The 25572-nt window shown below is 50.0% G+C and overlaps 1 protein-coding gene across 6 annotated transcripts in view; it reads left to right on the forward strand.

The window, feature by feature from the left end:
• The window catches only part of PIK3CD (phosphatidylinositol-4,5-bisphosphate 3-kinase catalytic subunit delta), a 60697-nt gene that overhangs the window by 12246 nt on the left and 22879 nt on the right, over window positions 1–25572 (forward strand). For 2 of the 6 annotated variants that reach the window (XM_005664977.3, XM_013998954.2), the window contains exon 2: window positions 11644–11762. The exons of 2 other annotated variants lie outside the window; for them this stretch is intronic. The gene's annotated coding sequence lies outside the window, so the exon portion shown is untranslated. Of the gene's footprint in view, window positions 1–8719; window positions 8861–9602; window positions 9800–11643; window positions 11763–25572 lie in introns of those variants that run through there. 2 more of the 6 variants (XM_021095291.1, XM_003127540.4) reach the window with 2 other exon arrangements.

A 25572-nucleotide genomic window follows, 5' to 3' on the forward strand; every position in this document is an offset into this window, starting at 1 on the left:
AGTTCCCAGGCCAGAGACTGAACTCCAGATTCTTAACTACGAGGTCACCAAGGAACCCCAATTCTTCTCTTTTAGGGGTTGTTTTGCCCAGTCTCATTTAGCGGAAACTTTGTTTTAGTGACTTGTCTTTGCTGTTTCTAAAGCATTTGGCTCTGTTTTCACGGAAGCAACGCTTTTCTTTTCACACCTGTATTTCATCCACTTACCACATTGTGTAATTAGAAAGGTGACAGCTGCACTGGGCGTCTGCGGGCACAGGCACAGCCAACTCTTGCTTGGACCTGGCAGCCTGGCACCCCGGCACCCCAAGTGGCTGGCGATCTAAGGTCGTGGGTCAGGATGTGTGGAAGAGGAGATGGAGAGCACGGTTCCCCCAACTCTGCTGGACCAGGGGTGAGGAAAGACGTGGAAATCACGGAGCCTGGGCAGGAGGCGGGGTGACTGAGAGCTCCTGTCTAGACGCTGCCAGCCTCTCGCTCTGAGGATGAGCATGACAAGCCCTAGAAGGGAGGCTTTTTCCGCACGGTTTCTTTTTATGCAGATCCAATCAGCAGCATTTGCAGGAGCTTTGCTGCTGGCCAGCTCAGAACTGCCACCTTTGGAATTCCCATTGTGGCTCAGCTGGTTGAGAACCCAACTAGGGTCCGTGAGGTTGCAGGTTCAATCCCTGGCCTCACTCAGTGGGTTAAAGATCCAACATTGCTTCAAGCTGCAGTGTAGGTCGCAGATGCAGCTCAGATCCAGCATTGCTGTGGCTGTGGTGTAGACCAGCAGCTGTGGCTCTGATTCGACCCCTGACCTGGGAACTTCCATATGCCGCAGGTGTGGCCCTAAAAAGAAAAATGAAAAAGAATCTCCAACTTCGTTAATCTAGCTTGCTGTGTCTTTGTCTAATAATAACAACAACGAACACTTTTGTAGCACCCACTCTGTGCCAGGCAATGTTCTGGGCACTTTGAAAATACTAATTTAGGAGTTAGTGGCACAGTGGAAATGAATCTGACTAGTAGCCATGAGGTTCCTGGTCTCACTCAGTGGGTTAAGGATCTGGCGTTGCCATGAGTGGTGGTGAAGGTCGCAGATGCGGCTCGGATCTGGCGTGGCTGTGGCTGTGGTGTAGGTCAGCAGCTACAGCTCTGATTAGACCCCTAGCCTGGAGAATCTTCATATGCCTCGGGTGCGGCCCTAAAAAGACAAAAAAAATAAATAAATAAAAGAGAATAGTAATTCATTCTTTTGAGCACTGACACTGATTTATTCTTTTAAGCACTAGTGTGATCTCTATTTTCCAAAAGGGGGAACTGAGGCACAGAAAGGTTTAGTAATTTACCTGGGAATTACCAGCTAGGAAGTGTCAGAGTCCATCCCTGATCCCTGTCCTGTGATGTCTCTAAACGTGGCCACTTGTTTCCCAGGAGGAAGCATGGAGTTGGGGCAGAGGATCTGGATCCCAGGTGGGAGGAGGGGCGAGGCCTCTGGGAATCCCTTGGCTATGCAGGGGGGGCTTCCCTACCCCATTCTCACCTGTCTCCTCTGTCTCCAGGACTTAACGGGGGTCTGGGCAGCCTTTCTGTTTTTGCTAGTCCTTTGTCTCTGGTGGAATTGGCTTCCTGGATTCCTTTCCTCTACAGAGAGAAGTGCCAGGAAGGTGCAGCTACTGGTACCCAGTCCAGCCCCAGGCTGCCCAGGCGGTGCCCATTCTCCCCCTCTGTCCAGGGGAAGCAGGGCCTGGGCTCTGTGAATTCTCAATTGCCTTCTTGCCCAACTCTTGAACCTTTTGCGGGAAGTCCACCTAAATGTCCTCAAGCTAATGGGTGACACCGTCAGGGCAACAGGACTCAAGTGTCTTCTTGGCCAGTGGCCCAGACCTGGTTCCTTTGCACTGACCCAGGAGAGGCAGTGTGTACAGTGGTAAAAGCAGTCTTGGGAGTCAACCTGGGTTCCCCTCTGCCTCTGCCATCGCTGGCTGTGCAGCTGTAACCTCCTTGAGCCTCGCTCTCCTCCTCTGTGAAGCAGGGGGCCTGCCTTAGGGGCTTGTTGGGATGATTACATGTGAACATGGACATGAGACACCTAAAAGGTGCAAGTTCATGGCAGGTGCTTGGTCACGGTGGCTCTTGCCGTAGCCCCAAAGGCGGGCCTCCTAGCGGAAGAAGAGGCGGTGGTTCTAAACTTATCCTGGAGGCTCCCAGAGCAGAGGCAGCCTGGAGACCTGGCGTGGAAGGAGGAGGCATGGGACACCTGCCAAGGAGAGACAGACTTAATGATGGCCTTGTCCCCCAGGGTTATAGGTTATCTGCCCGGCTGGGCTTTCTGGACCACAGGAGAGAAGGTGGCCGTGAAAGCCCCTGGCCAGGTGGGGAAGGAGCCTGGGGGCTAAGCCTGAGCAGGGGGTACCCAGGAGAATGGAGTAGACTGCCAAGGAGCTCAGAGCTTTGTGAGGGGGACGCATCTCCATTGTGCATGTGCGTGTGCGTGTGTGCGTGTGTGTGTGTGTGTGTGTGTGTGTGTGTAAGTGATTTGGGGGGTGGTCAGGACAGAAGAGAGGAAGTAGAGTTTGCAGTTTTAAAAGATATTATTTGGGGGTCTCGAGATGAGGGTAGCCCACATCTTCCAGGCCTCGTCGGTTGTGATTTTCCTAGATTTTGCACGCACATGTTCTGTTTTGTTTTGGCTGTGCACATGGCATGCAAAAGTTCCCGGGCCAGGGACTGAACCCACATCACAGCAGTGACAATGCCAGATCTCGCCAGATCTCGAACCCACTGGGAAACTCCAGGCATGCACGTGTTTTTAATACATGTGCTATATGTTTTATGAGTGTATGTCTACATACTATATGTACTCAATTGTATAGAATCAATAGACACTAGCTATGAAATTTGTGCAAAATACAGATCTGCCAAAGGGAAAAGCAAGACCGTCCACCTGCCCTAGATTCTACCACTCAATGCTTTCTCACCATTTTCAGATTTTCAATCCTTTTGAAAATCCGCTGAAAAGTAACAGACCTTCCCCCCAGAAAAAGGCTCCCGCATTTTAGCATATACTTTCTTTGGGCTCTTGGGTGCTCCCAGGTTCATCCTAAGCTCTGGGAGGGTGCACCGAGAGCTCTTTGGGTCCAACCTCCGGCTTCTCCGCATTGGGAGGTTCCGACTCCCGAAACCAAGCTCAAAAGGCTGGAGAAGGATGGATGAGTCCGAGCCCCCAAGGCCCACATGAGACACCCTTGTCCGACCACAGGTTCCAAGTCTGCTTTGAAGCTGTTTCTATTTCCGCTCTTGGCTGCCTCTTTCATACAATGTGCAAGTGTACTCTGGGCCATTGAAGTCCGTTTCTTTGCCCTGAATTCACTGCTCCAGGGGGACTGTAAGATCGGCTCATTCGCAGAGGCCGCTGATCCATTGGGCAGTGGCAGCCTGTGGCTTTTGTGGCCCCCCTTCTCCGTGAAGGGCCTTGGCTCGGACAGGTGGGAAATCGAGTCCAGGAGAGCGGTAGGTCATGGGCAGGTGGAATGCTCTGTTGGGGAGGGGACGTCAGGGCCGTGTCCAGGCCCCACATGTTGGGCTCCAGGTGGCTGGAGACCCTGTAAGATTAGCCCACAGACCCCTTTTCACTGCGTGGGGGCGCTGGCATTGAGTACCCACACCATGGCTCCCGAGGCATTGGCTAGCCTCTCTGAGCCCTTAGCGTGTTCTCTGCTCCGGGGATGGGGGCCCCCATCGAGCTGCTTACTTGACCATCAGGGTGGGGGGGTTGGAATCGCCTGGAGGTTTCTTCATTTGTCTGCTTGCCTGGGCAGGAAGACTCAAAGGCTGGGCTCAGATGGGACTGTCAACCCGAGTGCCTGCAGTGGCTTGTGTTTCTGGCTTGGGCTTCCTCCCAGCATGGCGGTTCTGAGTAGTCACAGATGCTTTCTGATCTCAGAGCTCCTGATGCTCAGAGCTCCAAGTTCCAAAGCCAGATGGAAGCTGTATGACCTTTTATGACCTCAACTCTCAAGTCCCTTATCATCACTCCCGCTCTACTCTCTTGGTCAAGGAAGTCACAAGCCCACCTAGATTTAAGGGGAGGAGACATTCCCTGTGCAAGTTGGCTGCCATGTTTTAAATCTTCATGATAAACATAAAAGCCTTTAGCATGAGGACAGCCATGTTGGACCGGCCAGAAAATGTGAGCTGCCGTTCCCTCTGCTGCTGTCCATTTCGGTATCTCTCAGGCACTGACTGCTGTGGGTCTGATTGACTCAGGCAAGCCCCTTGCCCCCGTCTTAACAAAATGATCTTTAAGCTGCAGCTCTGTAAATACGATTAATGTTGCCTGATTCATTCTTTTTACCTTCTTCAAGTTGGGGCTCAACTTTAAAAAAGTTCCCAGTTTTGAATTTTCTTACCCTCAATGGCTTTTCCCGACACATCTAGAGGTTTCACGAGGACATTCTAGAGGATGGGTTCTTCGAGCCCCCAGGGTATCTTGCGTAAGCCTTGACGTGGGACTCACACAACCCCTGTTGTTCCAGGCACTCAATGTATCCCCTTCCTCTCATTTTTTTTTTTTCGGAACGAAAACTCACAATTGACCTTTTCCACACAGAGGAATAGTTTTTCTCCTCTAAAGTGTATAAAAAAGTCTAAGACGTGCTGTTCGCCCACAAGGATCACATGCTGGAATTGGAGACCTAAGACTCCCAGGAAACCGTGGTGGATGCAGGGTATAACCAGGTGCCTCACCTCCACTCGAGATGCAAAGCCCCTACCTGTGACCCTTAGCGCCACTAGCCAAGCTGGAGCTGTATGTGTTGGCTGGATCTTCTCTTCTTCTTCTTCTTTTTTTTTTTTTTTTTGCTTTTTAGGGCCACACCGAGGCACATGGAAGTTCCCAGGCTAGGGGTTAAATTGGAGCTGTAGCCGCCGGCCTATACCACAGCCACAGCAACAAAAGGTTCCGAGCCACATCTGCAACCTACATCACAGCTCATGGCAACACTGGATCCTCAACCCACTGAGTGAGGCCAGGGATTGAACCCGAAACCTCATGGTCACTAGTCAGATTTGCCTCCGCTGTGGCACAGCAGAAACTCTTGTCTGTTCTTTTTACAGAGGAGGAAACAGCTGTGGAGAAATGAGAAAACTCACCCAAATCCAGATCTAACTCCAGGGCTGGTGCTCCTTACATTTTGCTGGGAGATTCTTTGCAACCATGATGCTTCTGAGGTTGACACTTGAAAGAATGAGGCTTGCAGACACGAGCATCCTTTTTTAAATCTGTTTTTTAATTATTTTTTTAAATCCCCCACGCCCCCATCCCCACCTCCAGGTCACAAACTCTAAAAGCCTCAGTTAAGGCAGACTTTTTTGGTCTATGCTTGGGAATTGGCAAAAGAAAGAAGCTCCAGATTCTAATTAACTTTCCCTTTTAACTACAGATGAGCCACTTTTTGAGTTGACTAGGGAGTGAGTGTCTCAGAGATTAATGAAAATATGTAAAGATGGCAGGAGAGCGGGAGGCAGAAGCTTCTGTAATTAGGTTCCTGTATCCTTGCGCCTTGAGAGTAAAATGATCAAGCCAGAAAAAGGAGGGGGGATTCTGTGAATAACTGTGGATATTGTCTCCCCACTTTGAGAAGGATTACTTTCCAGGGTCCTTCTGATTTTCCTAACAGAACTTAAGACAGATATTTAACTGGGTTTTGTTTTTTTTGCTTTTTTGTTTTTTTGTTTTTTTTGAGTTGTTGTTAGTCTCATCTTATTTTTTTTTTTCTGACTATAGCCTTCAGGTCTTGTCCCTCCTCAACTTTCTTACCTGACCATGCCTAAAAATGCTCCAGGGAAAGGAAAATAATTTTCCTTCTACCCTTCTAAGTTCTTGGCTGAGACCCCCCCCCCCCCGCCTTATATAAAAAGACATATTAGGAGTTCCCTGGTGGCTCAAAGGGTTAAAGATCCAGCATTGTCACTGCCGTGGCTTGGGTTGCTGCCCTGTCATGGGTTTGATTCCTGGCCCCAGAACTTCTGCATGCTGCAGGTGCAGCCAAAAAAAAAAAAAAAAAAAAAAGACAGATTAACAGGAGAAAAACAAATTTGAATACATGCATACAGGCATGCAACCCCCCAAAGATTTGAGACTCAAAGATGTCACCAGAGCAGGGAGCTTTTCTACCTTTTAGACAAAGAAGCAACTGATGAAGGCTTGACAAGACAAAGGGGTTGGGGCTAGGGGAGTAGTAAGACAGTGAAGATGTTAGCAAGGATGGTTTATACAGCCTCCGTGGCCCCAAATGCCCTGTCTCAGGCAGTAAGGATGCCTTTGACCTCCGGGTACAGGGAGAGTACCTCTCACAAGGGAGATGGGTGTCCGCTTTTAGGGGTTCAGGTTCAGAGTGTCCTTTTTCCCCTGGCTGTTTCTCACCTCCTTTTAATTCAAAATAATTGTATGTCCAAATGGCATGTTTGGGGTTGGCGTATTCTGACCCCTGGTCACGTCAAGCGTGAGTAGGAAGAGCCAAGCAGAATTCCAGGAAGGTGGGGAATTGGGATATCGGTGGGTAGCTGAGAGAAGCTGACCTTTCTCACCATGATCTTACCTGGAAGTGTCAGGAGAGGGAGAAGAAGGAGTGTTTAACGGAGCAAATAAACGTCCCTCTGACAAGCCTGTTGAGTGTAACAAGGGCTCTGGGTGGGGGTGGGGGGCGGAAGCAGAGGCTCATGTGATTTCTTAGGCTCAGGAACGTAGAAGGAGGAATGTGCTCCCTCTCTTTCTTCTTCTTTTTCTCCTTCTTTGTTGGCCACACCTGTGACATATGAAAGCTCCCACGCCAGGGATGGAATCAGAGCCCCAGCAGCAATGTGTGCCAGCTGTGGCAACAGCAGATCCTTAACCCACTGCAACACAGCGGGAACTTGGAGGACTTTCTCCTTTTTGGCCGTAGCTAGTCAAAGAGTGGGAATCTCACTTCCCTATTTATTCTTTTTGACGGTGGTGAAACTAATTCATCTATCTGTTAAATTAATTTATTTATACCCTCACTCGTATTTCAGAAAGGACTTAATATACCTGAACTTGAAAGGAGGAAGTCAGGAGACTTTGATTTTTCTTCCCTCTCTGCCACTAACTAGTTATGTGACATTGAACAAGGCACCGCATCATTTTGTGTCTGTTTGCCATCTGTGAGAGCAAACCCTTTTGAGCATTTACTTTACATACCAGGCACTGTTCTAGACCTTCCATGTGTCTATATTAATTCACTTTATTCTCGCTCAAACAACTGATACTGTCACATATCTTTCTGGAGTTTATCCATGCAGTCCCCGGTATATCTGTGGATACAGACAGGATGCCTTTGGGGCTTTTGCCATTTCAAAGAATCTCAGGTTTTTCTCTTGGTTCCAGAGAAAGATAACACCCCAGTTTGAACATTGCTGATGGGGACCCTGTCTTTGAGTTTGACTTTCAGTCAGACCCAAGCTGGAGAGAAAGGAAGTCTGCAGGACAGGGCTCCTGGGGAGAGGTGCTCCAGCCTGTGACGATGGACTGACCCTTGGAAAAATCTCTTCGGTGGCCTGACCCTGTGGGGTCATTATCCTTTTCTGGTTGGGCTTGTTAGGGATACCACCCCTCCCCAGTCAGGATGGCTGTCAGAGAACTCCTCCCAGCTTCTGCTCACCCAAGGTCCAGCTGTGACCTTGTTATCCTGGGATACCCTGTCCAGGGCCGTCTTGTGGGCCCCATCGCCACCCCTACCCTCACCACCAGTACCCACCCCTTCCCCAGGCTGAGTCCGGGTCTGAGCCACCAGCCGAATGTCTTCTGCTTCTGCTGTACTGCTCCCCGCCCCCGCAACCACCCCACCATGACCCCCACCCCCATCCCGGCCTAGGAGTGAAGATGGAGGTGGAGGAAGCCAGAGGTTGGAGCCCTGGGAAGGGTGCAGGCGGTCCCCACCCAGTGGCCCAGGCTCCGCCTTCTCTAGAGTGTCTGCTCGAAGGACACAGCCCTGTGCTTTGTGGGTAGAGGTATGAGGTTCAGTGTGAACCCGTACAAGTGCGTGTGAGTGTGTGGTCTCAGCGTCCGTGTCATGGTGTGTTTACATACAGGAGTGTGTGTGTGTGTGTGTGTGTGTGTGTGTGTGTGTATTCAGTCTGTCAGAGCACTAGTGCGCAAGTATGTGACAGTGCGTCACTGTGTGTATCAGTTTACATAACCGTGCCGGGTGTGTGTGTGTACGTGCCTGCGAGTGCTTGTCTTTGTGAGTGTGTCTGTGTGCGACATCCGGGGACGGGATACGGAGGGGGTCCTCCCATCCTGGACCCCCTTTATCTTCTCCGAGATGCCCCGCGACGCCCGGATTCCCGGCCCTGACAAGCGTCCTGGGGGCCAAGACGCAGAGGTTCGCGGGACCTCCCAGGACCCAGACGCCTGGTCCGTGCATCCCGGGCTTCTTCAAGATTCCTGGGGGGCCTCTGGCCGAGTTTTTTCCTTGCTGTCTTCCGCGACGCTGGGGCGAAGGGAGGCGCTTTTGGGCTCAGATGAGCGGCCCTGCCTTGGGCGCCTCACCTGGAACCCCCGATGGAGGCCGAGATGGGCGGGGCAGAGAGGCCCAGCGAGGGCTGTTCCTCGCACCGCTTCTTCCGTCCCGGGTCTGCTCCACCCGGGTGGGACACCCTGGGGTCACTCTAAACCTCTCACTCCCCTCCTCCTCTTGCACTCCACTGTGGCAAAGGTTGAAGTCCTGGTCTGTGGACCCGAGAGAACATTCGAGGGGACCTGGGACATTGCAGGGGAAGGAGTGTACGATCCGGTACCAAACCAAAGTGGTTCCAAAGCTCTGCTGCTGAGAGGCTGTGAGATTGGATGCGGACGTGTAAGTTCCTTGCTTTCCGAGTTTCGTCTTTATTTACAAACCGAGGGAAAAACAGTACCCACCGTACAGTGGGTTGCCTGGGTAAAAACGAGCGGCTGTGCAAAGTGCAGGAGGATTACCGCGCTTCCGCACAGACGCTCTACCAGCAAGCATAATTCATTGTAATGAAGAGGTGTGTGGTGAAAGTCCCGGGTTAACCAGTTTATTTTCTAAATCCAGCATGTAAGGGGAATTCCGTTGAAAAGGAGAGGAAGAGCTCGCACACTGGATTTGACCTCAGAGCCCAGGATGGCCAATTACCCCGGCGACCCCGGCTCCCGACCAGTGACACTGGTCCAGTGCCCCGCCCTTTCTGGTGATTCCCTGGGAGCCCGGGAACGGAAAGCCTTTTGGCAGCCGACCAGCCCTCGCTCACTTTGCAAATGGCATTTTTTGTCCTCTGATTACGAGGCAGCACGGGGGCGGGGGGGGTGCAGGGCCAGCGTGTGCAAGTGGCCCGGCGTCCCGAGGTAGCCCGGGTCTCCGGGTTCCGGTCGCAAACCCCACTGGCCAGCCAGGAGGAGCGGGGATCGCGGAGGATTTGCAGCGGCGTCTGCGAAGCACAGAGTGGTCGCCTGTTCTCCAGAGCTTCGCCTGGATGGGGCTATGAGAATTTGCCGACGGTGCCCGCGCTGCGGTTGGCTCCGCCCCAGCCCCGGGGAAGCCCCGCCCCCTGGCCCTGCCCGCGCCGGGCCGTTGTCCGGGCCCCGCCCAGGGCCGCGCCCCTCCGCTGATGCCCCGCTCACCCGCTCCCAGCCGCGGGCCTGCCCTCAGGCCCCCGCGGGCTCCGCGTCGCCGCCAGGAGGCTCGCGCCCTCCAGTCGCTCCGGGGCCCTCCTGCCGCGTCCCCTGGGCAACCGTCTCCAGGGAGACCGGGCCCCGCCCCCGGCACCGACACCCGGTACGGAGCCCACCTGTGCGGGCGTCTGCGGGGTCCCAGTGCCCCCGCCCACGCCCCACCCGGCTCCGGGCTTTGTCCGCCTGGGGCTATCCAGGGTCCAGGGCGTGGGGGCTGGGGGAGGCAGTCGCGTTCCCGGGGCGGACCGGACCCCTATGGGGAGGCCGAGGCGGCAGGCTGCTCTCGCGTTGTGGTCTCCGATGTGGGCTGATTTATACTCTCCTTGTTTTCTGATCATATTGCATCTCCTTTATGGTTGCGGGGGGGCTGGGAATCCGGGGTGTCCCGCCACCGCCCTTGATGGAAGAGAGCACGGCCCTCAGCCGGGCTCCGGCAGAGGACGCGCGCCTGTTCAGGGCAAGCTGTTTACTTGTCAGGGACCGAGCAGTTGCCTTGCGCGCCCTCCCCTCCCCCTGCCCCCGATTTCGGGACAGAGCATCCTGAGCTCCGGCTCTTCCTAGCGTTGGCTCCCAAAGCTTTGCCCTTGAACCCAGAGTGCTAGAGGGCGGCAGACTCAGCTCCTGAGGTCCCGGCCAGCATGAGGGCCAGAGCAGAAGACGCATCTTCCTCCCGGGAAGAGTCTCCTCCCTGGCCGCCCTCTTGTGCATTCCGTCCCGGCTCCCTATTTCCTGACCTGAATTCCCAGGGACGAATTCCTTCCTTGCCTTTTCTAACTGTTCATTCCCTCAGCTCCATCATGCTTTCTGCTTTGTCTTTCCTCGTTTTGAAAGTGCTTCCTCTATGATAGCGTCTCATTTCCCTGTGACTGAGCTGCTGTTTTTTTGTCCTCTTGTTGATAAACTCTGTTGGTCAGCAATGGAAGTTATTTCTTTCTTAACTCTTGCTGCTGATCTCCCACGTCTCTGCCGGCATTGCCTTGGGAAGTCCTTGTCATTCTTCCCTGGATGCTGAGTGGAGGGACCACCAAGCCCGTGTTCCTGGGCTCCTGGAGCAGGGTCCTCCACGGAGTATCATTCCAGGGATTGGGCTGACCACGAGACTTCCAGCTTGGACCTTGGGAAATGTGTTCTTGGAATGGCACCTTTTCCAATGTTTTCCTAGAACTGCTTTTTCACTCATGGAGAAGCCAGTGGTTTAAGTTTTCTGCTTTTCAGGAGCTGGGGGGATCCAGATGGGAGTCTCTTGATGGGCAGGTAGTTAGGGGGTGGGTTGGGTCCTGCTGCTGGAACCCAGGCGCCTGGGCTTCCGGAACTCAGGTGTCTTTCTCTCTCTGGGGTCAGATTATTTCCAGGAGCCGCCCACAGTGGGGAGAGAAGCACCACAGATGCAGTGAGTGGGTGGACCCCTCCCCACACATCCTTCCTTCTCATCTCTAGCAAGCAGGGATGCATCTCCCTTTATGATGCAATTTGGGTCTTGAATGGGGAACTCGAGTTCACAGACCTGCTTTTTGCAGCCATTGAATGGGACTCCAACGTAGGCTTGGCTCAGATCACTTGCTTTGCTTTCAAAAACCAAACAAAACCAACAAACAACTCTAAAAACGATCTGAGTCATCTGTATGTATATAAATTCCCGCTTCGGGCACTGGCAATGCTCCTGTGGTTTGTTTCAGTACCACCAAAGGGAGCTGGGGGTGGCGTTGACACAGATGGAGAAAAAGGCCCGTCAAGCACGATGTGACTGGTTTGCAAAAAGAGAGCCTCAGTCAAATAGTTGCTTTTGAGCTAAAGTCCTGTAAGAGAATGCACAGAGCTTTTCTGAGGCTTTCTCTTTTTAATGATTCCCTTTCTTTCTTTCTTCCTTCCTCCCTCCCATCCTTCCTTCCTTCCCTCCTTCTTTCTTTTCTTCTTTCCCCCTGTTTCTTTCTTTCTTTTTGTTTTCAGACAGATAAGGAGCTCAGAGTCAGGCAAGGGCGGAATGACACTCATCGGTTCCAAAGCATCTTTCACCTACCAAGCAGAGGGCCCTTTGCTGTTGGTCTTTCTTGGACCATTCCAGAGAGGTAGGTTGGGCAAAGGAAACAAGTAGGGAGGGGGAAGAAGAGATGTTATTTTTTAGATAGGCTAGGAATTTGAATGGAATCCCTCCTCCGTAACTATCTAGCCAAAGGAGAACATCTCTGTAGGACTGGAATGCTAAAAGGAAGACAGTGACCCACATTTGTTCTGGGAGCTGATGGAGGGGGATGTGAACTAGATCCGGGCCAGCCTCCCAAGAGAAGGATGCTGCTGCCTGGGAAGGATGGGAAAGAAGGGATGGCTTTGCTCCAAGGAGCCCTGGAGCCCATTATTAAGCTGCACCATTTGGTATTTGACTTGGTCCATTCATGGTGGAGTTGGGCTGGCCTCTTTGGCGAGAGAAAAATTAAAATATTCTTCCAAAGGAAATGGATTGGAGTTTCATAACTCGATATTGCTTCTCAAGGAGTCCTTAGGGACATTGTTTCTCTGGAGAGTTGGCAGTCACTGTATCAGTGAGAGGCTGCTCCTTGGAACTTCTAGGACATTAGCTTGGATGATGAATGTAGTCCTTGCATTGTGCAAATGAGGAAACTGAGGCCAGAGGCTGACGTTGGCAAAATATCCCCCTTTGGTGTTTGGCAGTAACTGGGGATGGCGAGCACACTCCCAGGTTGGTAGGCCAGCAGCTCCGTTAGTGAGCCGTGAGGTTCACCTGTATTCTGTGGATGCACAGCCTTGTCCTCCTTATACAGACGCTGGAGCATCTACTCTCATTGTTGATGGTTCCAGTGGGGCTCAGAGTTAGAGCTTCCCCACTACCCCCAACCTCATTTTTTCTAGATCTTCATTGGTACTTTCAAACTTCTTGTTAGTTTGGATCTCTGTAAAAAGATCAAAATGTTGGAGTTCCCATTGTGCCACAGTGGGTTATGGATATACGGCGTTGTCTCTGCAGCGGTGGTGGCTGCACAGGTGTGGGTTCCATCCCCAGCCTGGCACACTGGGTTAAAGATCTGGTGTTGCTGCAGCTGTAGCATAGGTCACAGCTGCGGTTCGGATTCGATCCCTGGACCAGGAGTTTCCATGTGCTGCAGGTATGGCCAAAAAAAAAAAAAAAAAAAGTCAAAGTAGTAAGCAGAATTTTAACCTCTAAGGCTAATTGAAAGAGTGCCACTGTAGTATAAGTGAGACTGGACTGGAACTTCCACTCAGCCCCCTGTCCCACTCCTGACACCTTCTCAAGGCTTTGGGGTACTTCTGTGGAACCCCAGAACTCCCTGGAACATAGGCAAGAACCATGGATTGTGTAGACCTGCTTTGGGGGATTAGAGTTTCTTCTACATACCTGTTTATGCTCTTTTTTTTTTTTTAATTGAAGTACAGTTGACTTACAGTGTTGTGTTAATTTCTCGTGTACAGCAGAGTGATTCAGTTACACATATATACATTCTTTTATATAGTCTCTCTCTTTTTTTGGCCACACCTATGGCATGCGGAAGTTCCTGGGCTAAGGACTGACTCTATGCCACAGCAGTGACCTGAGCCACAGCAGTGACAACACCAGATCTTTAGACTGTTGGGGTACCAGGGAGCTCCTACGTTCTTTTCCATTATGGTTTATCACAGGCTATTGAGTATAGTTCCCAGGGCTCTACAGTATATGTATACACTTGGCGTCTGCTAACACCAAAAGCCTGCTCCATTTCCTTTCCCAGTCCATCCCCCTTGGCAAACATAAGTCTGTTCTCTATGTGAGTCTCTTTCATAGATAAGTTCCTTTGCGGCGTATTTTAGATTCCACCAGTAAGTGGCTTTCTAGTGGTATTTTCTTTTTCTGTCAAGACTTACTTTGCTCAGTATGAGAATCTCTGGGTCCATCCATGTTGCTGCAAATGGCATTATATTATTCTTTTTTATGGCTGAGTTGTATTCCATTGTGTGTGGGGTGTGTGTGTGTGTGTGTGTGAATACATACCATATCTTCTGTATCCATTCATCTGTCAGTGGACTTTTAGGTTGTTTCCATGTCTTGCCTATTGTCAATTGTGCTGATATGAATACAAGGGTGCATGTACCTTTTTGAATCATAGTTTTGTCCAGATAAATGCCCAGGGCATCTGGGTCATATGGTAGTTCTATTTTTAGTTTTTTGAGGAAGCTCTGTACTGTTTCTTATAGTGGCTACAACTTACACTCCCACCAACAACATAAAAGACTTCCCTCTTCTCCACACCCAGCATTTGTTATCTGTGTGTGTATATCTTGAGTTGTGTTTCAGAAGATGCCTTTTAATAATGATTTTTAACTGTCATACTTTTTTTTTTTTTTTGGTCTTTTTGCCTTTTCTAGGGCCGCCCCTGCGACATGTAGAGGTTCCCAGGCTAGGGGTCTAATCAGAGCTGTAGCCACCGGCCTACACCAGAGCCACAGCAATGTGGGATCCGAGCAGCGTCTGTAACCTACACCACAGCTCATGGCAACGCTGGATCCTTAACCCACTGAGCAAGGGCAGGGATCGAACCCGCAACCTCATGGTTCCTAGTCGGATTCGTTAACCACTGCGCCACGATGGGAACTCCAAACTCTCATACTTTTTTACTTGTAAAGGATACCTACTTACTGTTGAAAATTTACAAAATACAAAAAAAAAAAAAAAACCCACCTTGCAAGCATATCTCTTCTATAATCCTACCTCCTCCAAAAGAACCACTGTTTCCTTATTAGAGTATTCTCCCCCCATTCCCTAGAGAGTCTTCTGTGTGTATCTTTGGAGACTTGATTTTTATTCATTGTTAATTTTTTGGGCCACACCCATAGCAGGTAGAAGTTCCTGGGCCAGGGGTCAAACCCATGCCACAGCAGTGACCCGAGCTGCTACAGTGACAATGTCAGATCCTTAACTGCTGCACCACCAGGGAACTCTATTTATTGTTAAATATTATCATGAACTTCCACATAAACATAACTGAATGCATATCTCTGCTCTGTTTCAAAACCCTGCTAAAATGAGAGTAAAGGACTAGGAAGATATAAATCCTTTAGGAAACGGAAAAGTAGGTGATCGAAGAGGAGGGATGTGAGACTTTGGGAAAGATGGGAAGCAGGCGAATGAAAGAGGAGCAAAGCTTAGAGTGATGAATGTCGTGGCTGTGAGGGAAGTGAGCTGATGTGTACACATGATCCAAAGAAGGGCTACAGAGTGTCCCCGTGATGGCATATGGGGGTGGTGGCTGGAAGCAGGAAGATAGGTTGGAAGTGGGTGTTGGAGCCACAGACCCCTTTCTCAGCCTGCATAGCCAGGTGGCTCCTCCCAGCCCCCTCCAGCAGAGGACGCAGCCAGAGCAGCCCAGGGCAGAGGAGGCACTGTATTGAGAACAGAAGGATTCAGGGAAAGTGTGCATACTTATATATGTGCATTCGTATATAGAGACCCTCTCCTAGTTGGCTCCCAGAACATGGCAGCCTGGCTTCTACCCATCCTCCAGGCAGGGCATTAAAGAACTCTCTGAGGAAACTGACCTCACATGAAAAATGCGACTTTGTCACTTTACAGCGACACCTACCAAGCAACTAGCCTTGCACAAAGAGCTTTCAGTGCTTCTCTCCAATTTGAATGGGCAGCCATGGATCATCACACATTGAATGAGTCTTTTAGCATGAAACACAGAGACCCAAACAAATAGAAAAAAAGGGGCTCAGAAGCATAAGCATGGTTGCTTTTTAAAAAAGTATATTAATGAAACAGCAATAAGCCCTTGGATATTAAAACTAAAATAGCATGAGTAAAACTTTCAGGAGTTTCCTTGTGGTGCAGTGGGTTAAGGATCTGGCATTGTCACTGCAGCAGCTTGGATCGCTGCTGCGGCACAAGTTAAAACCCTGGCCTGGAACTTCCACATGCTCTGGGCTCAGCCAAAAAAAAACTTTCAATAGAATAGAGTTGGAAGATTGAATAAAGAATTTCTAGAAATTAGGGCAAAAAGACTTGAGAGATGGAAAATGAGAAAGAAAAGATAAGAATATTAGTGTGGGAGACCCAGTATCCATCTCATAGGAGCACGAGGGAGAGAAATGGAGAAGCGAAAGTTATTAAAGAAACTCTAGGGGAGTTCCCGTTGTAGTGTAATAGAAACGAATTCGACTAGTATCCATGAGGACGCAGGTTCAATCCCTGGCCTCGCTCAGGGGGTTAAGGATCCGGCATTGCTGTGGTTGTGGTTGTGGTGTAGGTTGGCAGGTGCAGCTCTGATTCGACCCCTGGCCTGGGAATTTCCATGTGCTGTAGGCTCAGCAAAAAAAAAAAAAACAACAAAAAAAAGAGTCTCTGTGTCCTACTCGCCTAATGAATAATAAAAGATACATTGTGTCAAAGTAAAAGGTGTTCTATGGGACATCATTGTGAACTTTGAAAACTCCAGAGAGAAGTTACTAAAAGCCAGCACAGGGAATCCTGACCGGGCAGAGAAGATCAGAGAACAGAGTGGCACTGGCCTTTGCAAAAGCAACACCAGAAGCCACAGGACAATGGAGCAACTCTTTTAAATGTCCAGGGGAAATTAATTCCCAACCCAGAATTCTGTAAACGTCATTCAAGCAAAAGAATAGACTGAACACATTTTTTTCAGACTGTGAATCTTCAACCCCACCCCCACCCCGTATCCCTTTTCTTTTTCTTTTCTTTTCTTCTTCTTCTTCTTCTTTTTTTTTTTCCCCTGGTCTTTTTGTCTTTTTCTAAAGCTGCTCCCGAGGCACATGGATGTTCTCGGGCTAGGGGTCGAATCAGAGCTGTAGCCACCGGCCTACACCACAGCCACAGCAATTCGGGATCTGAGCTGTGTCTGCGACCTACACCACAGCTCATGGCAATGCCAGATCCTTAACCCATGAAGCCAGGCCAGGGATGGAACCTACGTCCTCATGGATACTAGTCGGATTCATTCCACTGCACTACAACTAGAGTTTCTTTAGTAACTTTCCCTTCTCCATTTCTCTCCCTTGCACTAGTTCCTAGTCAGATTCGTTAACCACTGAGCCACGAAGGGAGCTCCGAACCCTTGTGTCTCTTTTCAAGAAAGCTACTGGAGGATGGGCGCCACTAAGGTGAAAGGGTAAACCAGCAAAGAGGAACCAGTGGTACCCTGTGCAATTGTCTTTCTTTGTTTCAGCTGTTGTGTTACTTTTTTTTTTTTTTTTTTTTTTTTTGGTCTTTTCTAGGGCCACTTCCACGGCATATGGAGGTTCCCAGGCTACGAGTCTAATCGGAGCTGTAGCCGCTGGCCTACACCACAGCCACAGCAATGTGGGATCCAAGCCATGTCTGTGACCTACAGCACAGCTCACGGCAACGCCAGATCCTTAACCCACTGAGCAAGGGCAGGGATCGAACCTGCAACCTCATGATTTCTAGTCAGATTCGTTAACCACTGCACCATGATGGGAACTCCAGCTGTTGTCTTACTTTGAGTCTTGGGAGTGGGGAGAGAAAAAAAGCACCCACCCCACCATGGGACCTGAAAAGTACCCTCCTCCAAGCCTCCCCTGCAGCCAGGACCTGTGATGTAGGCTCCATTGATGAGATGTACCTATGCTATATTCTGGCAGAGAAGAGAGGGATGAAGCATGTGATAGCTGTCATTTCTGGTGCCAGCAGAGATGGGCTGCACGTTTGAGTTCTTGGCCCAGAAGTGGCAGGATTACAAAGTAGCACCCAGTACTCAGTGGCAATACCAACAATTTTGCCATTAGACGTGATTCTGAATTATAGAGGCCACACAATGTATGACAATTACATTTTTTTGTGTGTGTTCAACTTTTTGTTTTCCCTGGAGTTAATAGTTGCCTCAGATTTTTATCTGTTTTGTTTTCAGTGTACTAATCACTAACTCTACCCCAAACTCTCCAGCAGGACTATTAACCTTCCCGCAATGCAGCAAATGTGTCAAATAATCTGTCAGCTCCTTCCCTGATTAATCAGTGAGAGTCAGGGAGTTCCCATTGTGGCTCAGTGGTTAACGAATCTGTCTAGGAACCATGAGGTTGCAGGTTCGATCCTTGGCCTCGGTTAGTGGGTTAAGGATCCGGTGTTGCCGCGAGCTGTGCTGTAGGTCAAAGACACAGCTCAGATCCCAAGTTGCTATGGCTGTGGTGTAGGCTGGAGGCTACAGCTCCGATTAGACCCCAGCCTGGGAACCTCCATATGCTGCAGGAGTGGCCCTAGAAAAGGAGAAAAAAAAAATCAGTGACAGTCAGCTTCTTCCCTTGCAATACAGAACCCTGACTGGTGGAGAGAAGGGGAAGGAAATTCCTTGGAGGATAGTGAAAAGTCCCAATACCACAGCTGTGCAGCTGCTCTAGAGAGCAGCCAGCCCAATCTAGAGCAAGTTGGCTCAGGGGCCTTAGAGGAACATCTCTACAAATAAAATGGATCTGATGGATTATCTGACATATTTGCTGTATTATGAGGATTTTATTGGTTTATAGTTGGAGAGTTGAGGGAAGAATTACATATCATACATTAAAAAAAGATAAATATAAGGCAACAATCAACTACAGGAGTAACAAAAAGTTGAACAAGGAAAGAAATCATGGGATAGCATGTGGCTTATTTTTGAACAATATTTACATAGTTACAATGATGGAAGCACTAAAGTGTGATTTTATTTTATTTTTTTTATGGCCACACCTGAGGCTTATGAAGTTCCTGGGCCAGGGATTGAATCAGAGTTGTAGCTGCGGCAACGCCAGATCCTTTAACCCACTGCGAGGGCAGGGGATCAAACCCTTGTCTCTGCAGGGACCCGAGCTGCTACAGTTGGATTCTTAACCCACTGTGTCATGGTAGGAACTCCTAAAATATGACTAACAAAAAATGATCACATCGCTTGTGTGTGTGTGTGCGCCTATGTGCACGCAGGAAAGCACACATTCAATTCCTAAGGAAAGAAGTTAAAAGTTGAAGGTCAAAAAAAAGAGTTGAAGGTCAAGAAATATCAGTCTAGGAGTTCCTGTTGTGGCTTAGTGGGTTAAGAACTCAGCTAGTGGAGTTCCCATCATGGCGCAGTGGTTAGTGAATCCGACTAGGAACCATGAGGTTGCAGGTTCGATCCCTGCCCTTGCTCAGTGGGTTAAGGATCTGGCGTTGCCATGAGCTGTGGTGTAGGTCACAGATGCTGCTCGGATCCCGAGTTGCTGTGGCTCTGGTGTAGGCCGGTGGCTACAGCTCTGATTAGACCCCTAGCCTGGGAACCTCTATATGCCGCAGGAGCGGCCCAAGAAACGGAAAAAAGAACTCAGCTAGTATCCATGGGGACTCGGGTTTTATCCCTGGCCTCGCTCAGTGGGTTAAGGATCTGGGATTGCTATGAGCTGCAGGATAGGTCGCTGATGCAGCTAGGATCTGGCATTGTTGTGGCTGTGGTGTAGGCCAGCAGCTGAAGCTCTGATTTGATGCCTAGCCCAGAAACTTTCATATGCCCCAGGTGTGGCCCTAAAAAATATATATATATGTATATCTCCATCTAAATCCATTATTAAGAAATGCAGGAGTTTCCTGGTGGTTCAATGGGTTAAAGATCTGCTGTTGTCACTGCTGTGGCTCTGGTTACTGTTGTGGGTTTGATTCCTGGCCTGGGAATTTCCACATGCCACAGGTACAGCCAAAAAAAAGAAAAAAGAAATGTAGAGCTAAATACCCAAAAAAACCAACTGAAACTGGGGGTGGTATGTTTGGATATGTAGGTCAGGGGACTGCTAATTTTTTGCTGCAAGCATTTTTAATTACTTAATTAATTTTTGTTTTTTATTTTATTTTTTAAAGCATTTTTAATTAAAAATTTTTATTACAGTATAGTTGATTGGCCATTGTGGCAGTTTCTGCTGTCCAGCAAAGTGACTCAGTTACACATTTGTATCCCAGGAGATTGATAGAGTTCCCTGTGCTATGCAGGAGGGCCTTGTTGTCCGTCCATTCTAAACGTAATAGCTGGCATCTAACCCCAAACTCCCAGCCCATCTCACTCCCTACCCCCTCCCCCTTGGCAACTACACGTCTGCTCTCCATGACTGTGAGTCTGTTTCTGTTTTGCAGATAAGGTCATTTGTGCCATATTTTAAATTCCACATAGAAGTGATATCATAGGGTATTTGTCTTTCTCTTTCTGACTTACTTCACTTAGTATGAGAATCTCTGGTTGCATCTGTGTTGCTGCGAATGGCATTATTGCAGACTGCAAACATGTGAGTTTTAATTAATTTATTTATGTTTCTTTAGGGCCCCAGGTGTAGCATATGAAGGTTCCCAGGCTAGGGGTCGAATCGGAGCTGCAGCTGTCGGCCTACACCACAGCCACAGCCAGGCCAGATCCAAGCCATGTCTTCGACCTACACCACAGCTCACAGCAACACCGGATCCTTAACCCACTGAGTGAGGCCAGGGATTGAACCTGCATCCTCATGGATCCTAGCTGGGTTCGTTACCACTGAGCCATGACAGGAACTCCTAGTTTTAATTTTTAAAATCGTGTGCTTCCATAACTTTCAGAGATATCAAAATATAAAAGTCAGTATTGTGGCATCCAGCTGTTTTTATTTTCTCTTTTTTTTTTAATGCAGGATTTTTTAAAGTATAGTTGATTTACAATGTTTCTTCAATTTCTGTTTATTTTCTTTGTCTTTTTGAAATGTTTTGCCTGTAAACATGTTGCCAGGATAAATGTTTGGGCCATTATTGGTTTCATTTAATGTGGGGATTATTTGCATTATGAATTGTCATAATGATTATATTCACTCTTGTCGTCTCTATGATCATCCACTCAGCCATTTCTTTTATTATTATTATTATTCGTCTTTCTAGGGCTGCACCCATGGGATATGGAGGTTCCCAGGCTAGGGGTCCAACCGGAGCTGTAGCCACCTGCCTACGCCAGAGCCACAGCAACTCGGGATCCAAGCCGCATCTTTGACCTACATCACAGCCCATGGCAACTCTGGATCCTTAACCCACTGAGCAAGGCCAGGGATTGAACCCGCATCCTCTAGGATGCTAGTCGGGTTCGTTAACAGCTAAGCCATGATGGGAGCGCCTCTTTCATTATTTTTGATTTACAACTTTCACAAACAACGTCAAATGAATATCTTTGTGCATATAGCTTTGCTTTTTTTTTTTTTTTTTCACTTTTGAATTGCTTCCTTAGGATAAGTTCCCAAGTCCCCCAAATCACCGGATCTGAAACCATGGATTTTTCTCTTGATTTTGCTGGGCAGTGTTGGGAGATTCTGCTTGGGTGCAGGCTCAAGGTTCCCAGGATGGGCCATGCCCTGAGCATCACCGGAGATCATTGGGGTCGAATCTGTAGCAGGGTAGTTGGCTCATTTGTTTCTGATGGCAGCAGCAGGAGGCAGAAGTCTCTTTCTTTTTTTTGGTCTTTTTGCTTTTTCTTGGGCCGCTCCCGCGGCATATGGAGGTTCCCAGGCTAGGGGTCTAATCGGAGCTGTAGTCTCTGGCCTACACCAGAGCCACAGCAACGCGGGATCCGAGCCGCGTCTGCAACCTACACCACAGCTCACGGCAACGCCAGATCCTTAACCCACTGAGCAAGGGCAGGAACTGAACCCGCAACCTCATGGTTCCTAGTCGGATTCGTTAACCACTGCGCCACGACGGGAACTCCCTTTTTTTTTTTTTTTTTCATACAGAACAGAATTTCCAAAGACCCACACCTCTCCTTCTTTGATGTCTGTCTTGGATTTCCCCCTGAGGATTTTTTTCCTTTTTAAATACTCAAATTAGAAGATACTGTCCTATTGGAGTTCCCATTGTGGCTCAGTGTGTTCTCAGTGTCTGTGAGGATGTGGGTTGGATCCCTGAATCTGACTAGGAATCATGAGGTTTCAGGTTCGATCCCTGGCCTCGCTTGGTGGGTTAAAGATCCAGTGTTGCCTTGAGCTGTGGTGTAGATCCCAGAGGCGGCTTGGATCTGGCGTTGCTGTGGTGTAGGCCGGCAGCAACAGCTCTGAATCGACCCCTAGCCTGGGAACCTCCATATGCCGCAGGAGTGGCCCTAGAAAAGGCAAAAAGACAAAAAGGAATGAAAGAAAGAAAAAAAAAAGTTATGTCCTGTTGAACAGTGTGGACTCAAAGGAAACACACTTAAAATGGGAGCGAGTTTAAAAAGAAAAAAAGAAATGAGAGAAGCAGACACGGGTGTAGACACAGAAACCAGGGAGTCGGGCTGTTCGTGTCCCCAACTCACCTTCCAGGCAGACACCGGGCCTTCTGCACGATGTCCCCTTACTTTGTTGTTTCATCCAGGCTCCTCCTTCCCCCTCCAACCCCTTTTTCTCATGGCGGGAGCTGGGGTGTCCGACAGCCCTTCCTTCCTCGTCCTGGGCATGGTCTTCAGCATGTCCTACTTGCCTGGACAAGAAGAAAGAAAGAAAAAAAAAAGTCCCTTTGTCATTTGGAAGACCGGCACATCTGTCCTAAAACTGTACCTGTTGGGGGCCTTGGGCCATGCGGTCCCCTTCTGTCCTGTGGTCATTCGTTTAAGAAGGTGACGGATGCAGGCTGCAAGGCTGGGCTGCTGGCATGCCTGATCCCCAGATTGTTAGGAGCAGAGGGTTGGGGCGTTTTGTGGCCCGTGGGGCTCAGCGCCTTCCCTCATTAGTCTGCCTTGCAGCCCTGACCTGGGCCCTGGCCCCACTGGTTTCCCACCTCCTGTCTTGCTTCCCTTCCTTCTGTTTTCCCCACAGCAGCCAAAGCAGGCTTCTTCACAAAGCATACAATCAGGCCACCTCTGTCCCCTGCTCAGACCCTCCAGCAACTTCCCACTGCGGTGGTGACAAAGCCTCACCAAGGCTACGAGGCCCTACAGGATCAGCCTTCTGGTTTCTCCCAATCTCCTCTTTAACCCTTGATTCCCATCACCTGGTCTCCTGCCTCAGGGCCTTTGCACTTCCCATTCCAGACCCCCAGAACCTTATTGCATAGGTCTTTGCTGGATCCTTCTCATCATTTAGGCCTCCACTCCATTATGTCACCTGAGGACGCTTCTCTGACCTGCCACCCAAAGGAGACCCTCCTTGCAAACCCCTGTTTTATCCTATTCCAACTCCTTGACTGTCTGAAATCATCTTCTTTATTGAATTGTTTCTTTTCTTTTCTTTTCTTTTTGTCTTTTCCTGGTGGACTAAAAACTCCTAAGGGCAAGGATGGTACCTGTCCCCGTCCCTGATGGGCACCTAGAGAGTGCTCAAATAAATATTTGCTGATTGAATGAGAGAGTAGTGAGTGAATGAATGATAGGACTTGGGACCCTCAGCCTTCTGGGCGGAGAAGGGGCCCCACGTTCTTTTTCTTGAGGGTCTCTGGGAGGACGTGCTGGTTGAAGGATCTGACAGCCAGCAAAGGGTGGTGGTTTCTGGAAAGCTCCTTTGGGGTGAACCTGCAGGAGATGCCCCTGGAAGTAGGTCCTCCGGGTAAAGCATCTTCCGCTTGGCTTCTGAGAGGCTCCCTCGCTCTCACTTTCTGCTTAAGTTGGACGACAGCAAAGTGCCGTTTCCTTCCCCGTGGGAGAGTGGCTGGAAGACAACACCTGATGAGGAGGACTCCTTGAGGCTGAGAAGTCCTGAGAATAAACCCGGGTCCAGAGGCCCAATGTGAGAGAGTTCCCCGGCAGCTTAGTGGTGAGGACGCGGTGCTTTCACCACTGCAGTCCGGTGTTCAGTCCCTGGTCTGGGAACTGAGATCCCACATCAAGCCACTGCTTGCTGTAGCCAACAAACAAGGGCCAATAAAGGCTCTGCTTTGAGGGAGTTCCCGTCATGGCTCAGTGGAAATGAACCTGACTAGTATCTATGAGGTCGCAGGTTCGATCCCTGGCCTCCCTCAGTGGGTTAAGGATCCAGCGTTGCCATGAGCTGTGTTGTAGGTCGCAGACGCAGCTTGGATCCTGTGTGGCTGTGGCTGTGGTGTAAGCTGGCAGCTGTAGCTCCAATTCAGCTTCTAGTCTGGGAACCTCCATATGCCACGGGCGCAGCCCTTAAAAAAAAAAAAAAAAAAAAAAAAAGCACCAAAAAACTCTGCTTTTATCAGCATGATGCAGAAGGGTCTGTGTGGCCCCTGCACCATGTGGCCCCAGCTGCTGGTCTTGGATCCTCCCAGCCTGGGTGGTTGCTTAGACTATGTATGAAGTCACCTTCTACACGTTTCTGTGCCTGAAGCTCCTCCTCTTGGGCTAACTGGGTTGTCACTTCAGGCTCTGAAGTCCAGGCATTGGACAGATGCTTTGTCCTCAGGTTAAGAACACACGTCTCTCTCTAGACACAGGTTCGTAGGTGTATCCCAGGGCGGCCTCTAGACTTGCTTTAGAATAACGGGCAAAGGTCCCAGGCACGTTTTGCCCAGGGCACCCATTGGGGAGGAGGGTGTTTATCACTCAGACAAGCAGGGCACAATTCCCCTTTGTCTCCCCTCTGCCTGTCCCCTGCACAGACCTGTGGGGACTGACTCATGTTCCCTTGGGAAGCTGATCCCTCTGGTGACTGCAGCACCAGAGAGCCTGTCTTTACGTTGACAAAGGCTGGGCAGCAGCACCTGCTCCGAGCGTCGGTCACGTTCATGATGGCCCCTGGAAAGAGGTAGAAATTAAGAGACCGGGACCTGCCAGCTCAGAGCCCCGGGAGGATGGAGTTTGAACAGGAATGAAGGAGAGCTTTCGGCAGTCCTGAGCCTGGCACAGGCCACCAGCGGCGGGTCGGCCAGCCCAGAGGGGACCACGTGGGCTGCAAGCCCATTTCCAGGCTGGAAGAAGCATATGTGCCTCTGGGATTTCACATCCCTTGCTCAGTCTTCAAACAATAACTTAGGGTCTCCTGAAGCTTACTGGCAAGTAAGGATGTACTTTTATCGACTCTTTGGAGAGGGAGTTCCTTTGTGGCACAGCGGGTTAAGGATCCGGCATTGTCTCTGCAGCAGCTTGGGTCGCTGCTGTGGTGTGGGTTCGATCCCCGGCCTGGGAACTCCCACATGCTGCAGGCATGGCCCAAAGAAAGAGAGAAAAAGAAATTTTTGGAGAAACTCCTCTGCTGGCTGCTCAGGACTCAGAAGGTCAGACCCCCTCCGACCTTCCCAGTTGAGAAACTGTTCTGCAGCTTCAGGCCAGAGGAAGTGCGTCTAACTGGGAACGTGCGGGGACAGCTTTCAAAGGGATGGTGACTGAGGTCTGCAAGCCAGGCTGGTGCTGCGGGCACGCAGCTCTTCTGCGGATTGTGCCAGGCTGGTGCTGCGGGCATGCAGCTCTTCTGTGGATTGCGCCAGGCTGGTGCTGCGGGCACGCAGCTCTTCTGTGGATTGCGCTGGCCCGGAAGTGGGAAGGGGAAAGGAACTGAGCACCTTCTGGTCCAGTTTTCTTGGATATTTTGTTAATGATTCAGAAGTAGACAGCCTGAGAAGTCCTCTCGGGATTCTGGATGACCAGGAGCTAGAAGGACGGCTCATGGTTCTGCACTGGCTGATCCCGCTTCAGTGGGAGGTCCTGGCCCTCACCCGCTGTCTCTAGCCTGTCTCACTTGTCCCCTGGCTCCACAACTGTGGGCAGCCCAGCAATCCCAAGTTCTACTTCTGTGACCCCACAGCTCTCCTGAGCTCCGATCTAGACTTTGCCTCTTGGCTGTGTTCACTGAGAGGCTGCGTTAAGCAGCTCAGATTCACTATGTCCGACCTGGAGCTCTTGCTGTCCCCCCACCCCCTCCCCAGATCTGTTTCTCCCTCATTCCTTCCCGTCTCTGTAAATATCCACCACTCATCCAGTCTCCCGAGCCCAAACCTGCCTGTCATCCTCACTGCTTCCCTCA

This window comes from Sus scrofa, chromosome 6 (assembly GCF_000003025.6).
Source record: "Sus scrofa isolate TJ Tabasco breed Duroc chromosome 6, Sscrofa11.1, whole genome shotgun sequence".
NCBI classification, from domain to species: domain Eukaryota; kingdom Metazoa; phylum Chordata; class Mammalia; order Artiodactyla; family Suidae; genus Sus; species Sus scrofa.